Raw genomic sequence first — 8,129 nt, forward strand, 5'->3', positions numbered from 1 at the left:
TTATATATATATTTTTTTTTTTTTTAAGTGGAAGACAGTAAACCAACAACAACAGCAAAAAACCTGAGAATCGTTTCCATTTGTTTTTCACATGATACCCTGTGGGAACACACTTTAGGATACCTTATTCCAAGCCCTTTATTGACAACATCTTTTTATGTTCCCTGAAACCTTCCTATAAAAGGTAATACCCTAATCTCACACCATGGTAATACTTACGCATTTTATGAATCAACTAAGAATTTCTAAGTTATCCATTCTAAGTCACCTTAATTTGGCCCTATTTCCAAACTTTCTAGATGGTAACCCTCCATTGATGTTCCTTCAAAGATCCCCTACTCAACCATACAAGGGTCTTCTGTGTAGTTTCAAGAGTCAAAACAAAATATTTGAAATAAATTAAAGGAACATTAGGTGAAACAGTTACTCTGAAGGGCATATAAAAACATTAGGAAAGAAATTGGCCAATTCCAAAATGGTCACTGCAAGGCAGAAGCATTTGGCATTTATGAGGTGCCCTGGTGGTGCTAGGTCCTTTTCCACTTTGATAGGCTCTAATAGATGTGGTCTCCAAAGATACAGTCCCCAAAGATATCATTATAAAGCAGAACTAAATCACTCTGCGTGTCGAACTTCTGTGTCTTAATAACTTCATAAAAGAACATCTTCATTGTACTTGGAGGTAGATTTGCTTTTGCTGCTTGATGAATAATTATAGCTTCAGCAAATACAATTTATGAAGGACATCAATTAAAAAGGAGCACTACAGGATTTTTTAGAAATTTACTAAAGACCATCCTGTTCGTAGCCTGTCTGACCGTGTGAAGTGCCAAAGCAAATTACTGCGAATTGTTAAGTCTAGCACATCCAGCAAAGGGTTTGGAAGAAAGTAGAGCAGACCAGACAAAAACTCATCTGTAATCACAAGACAACTACTTCAGCTTGATGAGTCCACAAAACATCATTTTCACTGAAATTATTTTGACACCTGTGTTAAGAATTATATAGGCTTCTGATAAAGCAGCCTTAACTACAGGGTCTCAAACAGCTAAATGGCACAAATTTAATGCTACCAAAAAAAAAAAAAAAGATAATCCTTGAATTCTCTTTTCTTTTTTCCCATTAGATTTGTTAGCAGACACCATCCAACTTGATGCCTCACTATGGACATCTGTCAAGTTGCTTACACAAATGAACTATGCCATTATGGGTCCAGCGTGCCAAGCATGGTCACCTGATGGAGCAGGCAGCACTACTAAGTCCTCACACTCTCCAAGGCTCTGTTAACTATCCCTGGAAAAGAACCTACAAGAGAGATTCAAGTTTTACCCATGTTCAGCAGTGGTCATCTGTTTCAAGGTATAAAGCCCAAAGGAGTGAAAACAAACCCACCATAGCAAATACTACTACTGCTAATGATTATCATGGTTCTGAAGCACCACATTAGGAAACAAAGAATGACTTGGTGAGTAAAGATGGTCTACCCCAAAGGTTAGGGGTTCAACAAGTGTGGAAACAAAAAACTGCAAACAATGGACTACGATGTATAATTGCAGAAACAGATATACATAATTTTATATATATATACACACACACTCAAACATATCCACACAATTCTAACTATATATATATATATATATACAATTATATATACAGAGAATTATACACCCACATAAAATTATACATACATACACACATATACACATGCCTTTCCACATGCTAGAAAATACTATTTGATGATCTCCTGAGCACCACACTCTTACATCCAACTGCCCACTGCAGCTGGACGTCTATAGGCATCTCAATCATATGTCCAAAACTGAATTCATCTTCTCCCCAAGCCTGCCTGCTCCATCCAGTCCTCCCCATATCCTTTGAGGGGGAAGTGACTCAGTTCCGGTGACTCAAGCCAAAAGTCATTTATGAATGCACTCTTTCTTTCTCCCCTCCCCCATCAAACCTCAAAAGATTCTGTTGACTCATCCTTCCAATTATACCCAAAGTGGACCACTTGTCTCTACCTCCACTAGATCCACCAGGCCCTGGTCATCCATTCCCTCCTGGATCTCTGCAGTAGCCTCCCAGCAGGTCCCTCTGGCTCTATCAAACTCCACAACAGACTATTCTCAACACAGAGCCAAGAGGCCCTTTGAAAATCTATACCAGACCATGTCACTTCCCTGCTCAAAACTTTCCAATGGCTTCCCATTCACTCAGGGAAGACTCCCAATTCTTACAATGGCCTCCATTCTTCTCTGACCTCTTGGCCAACGTTCTCCCCCTTGCTCAGGCTACTCTAGCCCATGGGCCTCCTTGCTGTGCCTTCAACACCCCATACATTCCGATCTTGGGGCCACTGCACTGGCTGTTTCTCCTGCCTGGACTGTTGTCCCTCCAAATGTCCTCATGGCTCATTCACTACCCTCCTTTTCTCAAACATCACCTTCCCTCTGACTACCCAATCAGATTTCTTTGCAGCCCCTCCTTCACCTCTATTTTTTACATGAATGTCCCAGTGCCCAGAAGAGTTTTTGGTAAATAGTAGGTGTTCAATAAATTTCTGTTAAATGAATGAACAAATAAATTCCTGCATGTGAAATGATGGTACTCAGAACTGTTCTCCAAGCCCATTAGGGCACTTGAAATTCAAGTGAAAGTGAGAAGCTCAGTAGCTACCACCACTAGTCTCTCCCCAAACCACATCCACGGGGAAAAAAGTGATAAAAGGAAGACTGATATTCTAATAAAAGTAATATTTTACACCTTAGGGATACCTAGCTAGAAAAGTGCTTTATTCTAGAAAATGCACCAACCCTATTATAGAAAAGATGCAGAGGCCTAGGTGGGTGGAGGTGGGGTGTTAGCAATGGGTGTCTCAGGTGGCTGAAAACTAACTGCAATGAACACCACAGATTGTGGCCTGCAGGCAAAATGCTGAGAGAAGAGAGAACCAACATCTTAATGACAACAGGGGCAAGGATTCAAATATTAAATTTGACAGCTGATTTTTTTCTAATTCAAAATACCCTCTATTTAAAAAAAAAATTGCTTTATACTCTAGGTCAAGGTTTCTCAAAGTGTTGTACCAGGGACCACAGAATAACCAGATGCCCATTACAAATGTGCATTGCCCAGTCCCCACCCTGGATTTCCTGTATCAGATTCTCTAGGCAGTGGGGCCCTAATATCTGTCTTTTTAACCAGCTTCTCAGAAACTCTAAAGCACACTAATATTTGAAAACTACTAGTCTAGTTCATTTCAGACTCATGTGGTGGAATTTTCTTTTTTTAAAATAAACTTTTCTACACATCTGAGGATGATCGTATGGAAATGCTGATATAGCACAAGTTGTTTTGTTTGTAGCAATAAAGGCTTAGCTCAAGTACTTACAATCTCTTCTTGCCTTCCTCACTTATAGGTAAATGTAGTTATTTGTGAGGTAACCATCCACCCCCTCCCCTACTGTCATCATCAGGAAAAAGAACAGGAACACCCTAAGTTGGATCAAGTAGGGAATACAAGTTCCCACTGTTGGATTTTCCAGCAACTTCTGTGGACCCACACAAGTAACAACAATGCCTAAACATATGGACTCTCAAACACGGAGGCCTTTGGATTTTCATGATCTGGACACATTTGAGTCTGCAAATCACATAACCATCTGGACTAGTTAAAAATGGCAAGGAAAAAAAAAACACCCTCTCAAACCCAATGGCACTTGTTTAACATCAAAAAAACAAATATAGGTAGAGGGGAGGATACTAAGGTTCCAGAATCAAGTTTTTTTAAGCAAAAATGGAATCACCTTTGGGATTGGCCAAGCAACCAATCATCATGAATATTCAGAGAATAGGAAAAGAAGGCCTCCAATTTTCCTTACACACACACACCAACAAAAAAAGTCAATGGTAACACATACACTGTTAAGTGACCAAGTCTTTTGCATTAATTCTTGTTTATCTCCCCCCTTCCTCTCCAAAACCTTACCAACACTTCACTGAGTACTTATTAGATGCTTATTAATAGGATCTATGTTCAGGGGATTTTAGGGATCCTAATTAATAGAATCTATGTTTAGGGAACATTATGTCTAATGTTTAGGGAATATATCTACTTCTCTGTAGATAAAGAGAAGTAGAAAATATGATGGTTGGTTTTAAGGGATCACAACTCAGTTGGGGGTGTGACAAAAAAAAATGTACCAACCTAAGGGCCAAGTTGGTGACAAATGGCCTACAAATTTAGAAGAAGGAATCAAAAAGGAATGGCCTCTCAGAGGTACAAGTCTTGAACCAAGAAAGAAGGCAGGAGGAGAGGAAGTCCCAGGCGAAGAGAACAGGGTGAGCAAAGCTGCAGACTTAACTGGGCACAGACTCTGTGCAAAGAACAACGCAGAGAGCAATTTGGCTACAGGAGAAGGGGCACTAAGCTGGGAGAGATGGTAGGTAGCCAGGCTCTGGTGGGCCTTGAAGGCCAACCTAAATACTTCAACATGTATTAAATAGGAGGGTCCATGAAGGATTTTGTTGGAGGGAAGAGGTAGAGAGAGAGATGTACAACCCACACTTGAGCATATCAATAGTCCAGGATGCACAAGATTAGTATTGGGAAAGATGGGAGCAAGGAGCCAGTTAGGGACACTTCAAGGCTGGCATGAGGTTACACATGTCTAGACCCAGCAGAGACAACGGTAGAAAGAATGAAATGCACAAAGCACTTTACCACGAGTCAGATTGGCTTTGAATTCCAATCCAACCACCAAACTAGTTGTGGGATGGCAGGCAAGTTGCTTAACTTGTCTTAAGGACAAGTTCAAATCCCAGCTGGCTACTTGCTAGCTGTGTAACTCTGCACAAGTTATTCAGCCTCCATGGGCTTCAGTCTTCCTTGTAAAATAGGGATAAGAGTAGCATTTGCCTCATCATGGGGGATTTGAGGATTAAATGGGTTAGTGTATATACAGCCACCTTTTCTATCTGCACTAATGGCCAAGGTGATATTTCAATGAGCCTTGCAAAAATTACAAAACAAACCAAGCATATCTGTTTTACAAGCTGCTGTGGCTTATAGGACAGGAGAATTTTACTACTTAAAGAACTCCAATGGTTTCCCAATGAAATTTAGAGTAAAATCTGAACTCCTTTCCGTGCACTACAAGCCCTTATATGATCTGGCTGCTGGCTGGCTCTCCCCATCCTAGGAGTACTGCACTAACCCACTAAACTCCAGGTGCACTACACGCCCTGCTGTTCCTCAGTCCCTTCTCTGGGCTGTTGCAGCTGCCGTTCTTGTCTGGACCATTCTTCCCTCCTGTCCTTACTTTATGTAGGTTTCCATTCAATGTCCCTCCTCAGGGAGTCCTCCCCAGGTCAGCTTAGCTAAACGGACATGCACACCGGACCTCAGTCTCTTGCTCATTCCTATACTTCAAATCTTGTCAGATATAAAGTCACTTATCACTGATTGACTTCACTGCATTTGTTTGTTTGTCTGTCTACTATCTCTCTCCACACCGGAATGAAGAGTCCATGATGACAGTAATTCCTCTGGTTCAGTGCTGCTTCCTCTTGCCTTAGGACAATGTCTGGCCAAAGCTAGGGGCTCAGTATGTGCTGTGGATTGATTGAATTGTGTCCCCCAAAGTTCATTAGAAGCTTAATTCCCACTGTAACTGTTGAGGGTAGGAAATCCTATTATGGTAATTGAAAGGTGGAGCCTCATAGAGAATGATTGGATTGTGAGGACTGCACCCTTCTGAACAGATTGATCCATTTTTGCAATAGTGGGTATTGGGGTTCTGAGGGCTTTAAAAGGAAAGTGTATGAGGAACTCTCTCTCTCTGTTCTGCCATTTTCTGCCCTGTGAGATCCCTGCATTGCTGTAAAACCACTACCAAAAAGTCTCTCACCATAAGTGTTCCCTGGACTTTGGTCTTCTCAGCCTCTGAAACTGTAAGCAATAAATTTCATTTTCTTATAAATTACCCAGCTCCAGGTATTTTGTTATAAGCAACAGAAATGTACTAATATCTGTTGGATGCATGAGTGAATGAGTCAGCCAGGGAGATCCAAGTCCAAATCCCAGCTGGATATCATCAGGTTAAGTGGCGTCATACCTCTCTGAACTTCTGTTTCCTCATTTCTAAGGAAGGGAGGATAGACCTTTGTGGGACTGGGCTGTGTCAGGAGAAGCAAGACAACAAAAAACCCCTAGCAAAGAGTCTCATGTGGAAAGAGGCACTTGGTAAATGTCAGAAAGTGGAGAGTGAGAAGCCTGCGAAGGTAGGAATTCAATCTGGGGAAGATAAATGGGTCACAGGAACATTTCATGTAATATTTATTAAGTGCCTTCTATATGAAAGATAAAATGGCAGATATTAGGTTAAAAACGTGAATAAGACCCAGTTTCTACCCAAGAGGAGCTCTAATGAGAAAAACAGATATGATGGCAGGACAGGTGCTCCCTTAGGGACAGATGCAAAGTCCTCCCCCTGGAAAGTCAGCAGAAGGTTTCAAATAAGAGAAGCCATTTGAGTGGGGTCTTGAAAGATATGTAGGAGATTGCTGTGAGAGAAAAAGACTCTGGTAGAAAGAAATTCTTGGGCAAAGTCCTAATGTCATAAAAGTGGGCCCGGCAGACAAGAAACGAGGATGCATGCATTCTCAGCAGAGAGGACAGCAGGAGGTTGATCTGGGAGCCCACAAGTATAGAGTAGGCTTTGGGGAGGCTTAGCTCGAACATGCTTTTGGATAAAAGAAGATTTGAACATATTGGTAGGTGGAGGAAAGACTGAACACAAAGGAAAGAAAGATCAGCCCACAATAGCAGAAGATAAGATTCTGAGTATAATTTCCAGAAGGTAAGAATAATTAATGTCTATTCTGTGTGTCTTCTACTGTAGTTGGCCAACTAATGGGCATCTCTTATGTAATGAAAGGAACTTAACAGAGATGTGCTTGGTCTGTTTTGGTTTTTGTGAGAATCATTGAAATGGCAGCTAAAAGTGACCACTAGTCCAGATGGAAAAGGTAGCTACTTTCTTTGATGTCTCTAGAAGAACCAGAAAGACCCATTCTCCATAGCCCAAAAGATATGACATTAACATGCAAATTTCCATAACTAGCAGTACATCCTTGGGTTTAGACAGGGCTGTGACTCATGATAATTCTAATATCACTAGGAGGAATAACAACTTAGCTCTAATCTGCTGTGGGCACTTTAGGGTGAATTAGTTTATAATAAGTAGTTCTGCTGATGCATACAGTAGGTATCATCTTCAAGGATGCTCAGAAAATATTGCCTTGGAAAAGCCTTCCTTTGCACCACCTTCCCCACCCCTGGCAGGACTGGATTCTCCTCCTCCCAAGCTCCGAGGCATCCTGTGCATCATCACTCTATGCTGCCTTAAAAGAATCGATTTCACTGCCTGTCTCCCTCCTAGACTCCTTGGGGCAGAGGCTGTGCATCATTGGCTACTGCAGCACCAGGGCCTGACACATAGTAGGTATGCAACTGATAATGCAATGGTCTCAAGTATCAACCCCAGGGGTACTTGCAATTGGCAGCTTCAGTGTGTTTAAAGACACGTGTTACTAAGCCATTTCTTGTTCTCTGCACTTGACTCAGTCCACATCAAATTCAAGTGAACCACTGCTATTATGGGTTGCCAAGGTACTGCCAAGACTTCATACAAAATAGAAATGAAAAGTCATATAAGATAAAATCTGAGTTATTTTCCTTGTACTGCCAGACTTTGTAGTTCTGGCTGCAATCAAATAACTAAGGACCTTAGAGACTTTCTGCTGAAAACAAACTTTAAGGTCTCTAGTGACATGACATATTTATACTGAACACCCTTAGTAAGTCTCCAGGGCATTTAGTTCTTGCACAACCACCTGAAATTGCAAATGTAAAAAAAGAAACAACAAATTAAGTAAAATGTTCCTCAGTATTTTTAAATAAAAAACTCTTAACTAATTACAAAATTTCTTTAGTTCAGTAACCAAACTCTACTAACGAATGGTAAAAACACAAATTCTCTAACTTCAATCCATCCCTCTCATTATGATTGGGTATAAATTCCATCAAAACATAAATGACTTCCTATATTGTCTTCTTAAGGAGGACA

The sequence above is a fragment of the Galeopterus variegatus genome, unplaced genomic scaffold (assembly GCF_000696425.1).
Source record: "Galeopterus variegatus unplaced genomic scaffold, G_variegatus-3.0.2 Scaffold3086, whole genome shotgun sequence".
In the NCBI taxonomy this organism is placed as follows: domain Eukaryota; kingdom Metazoa; phylum Chordata; class Mammalia; order Dermoptera; family Cynocephalidae; genus Galeopterus; species Galeopterus variegatus.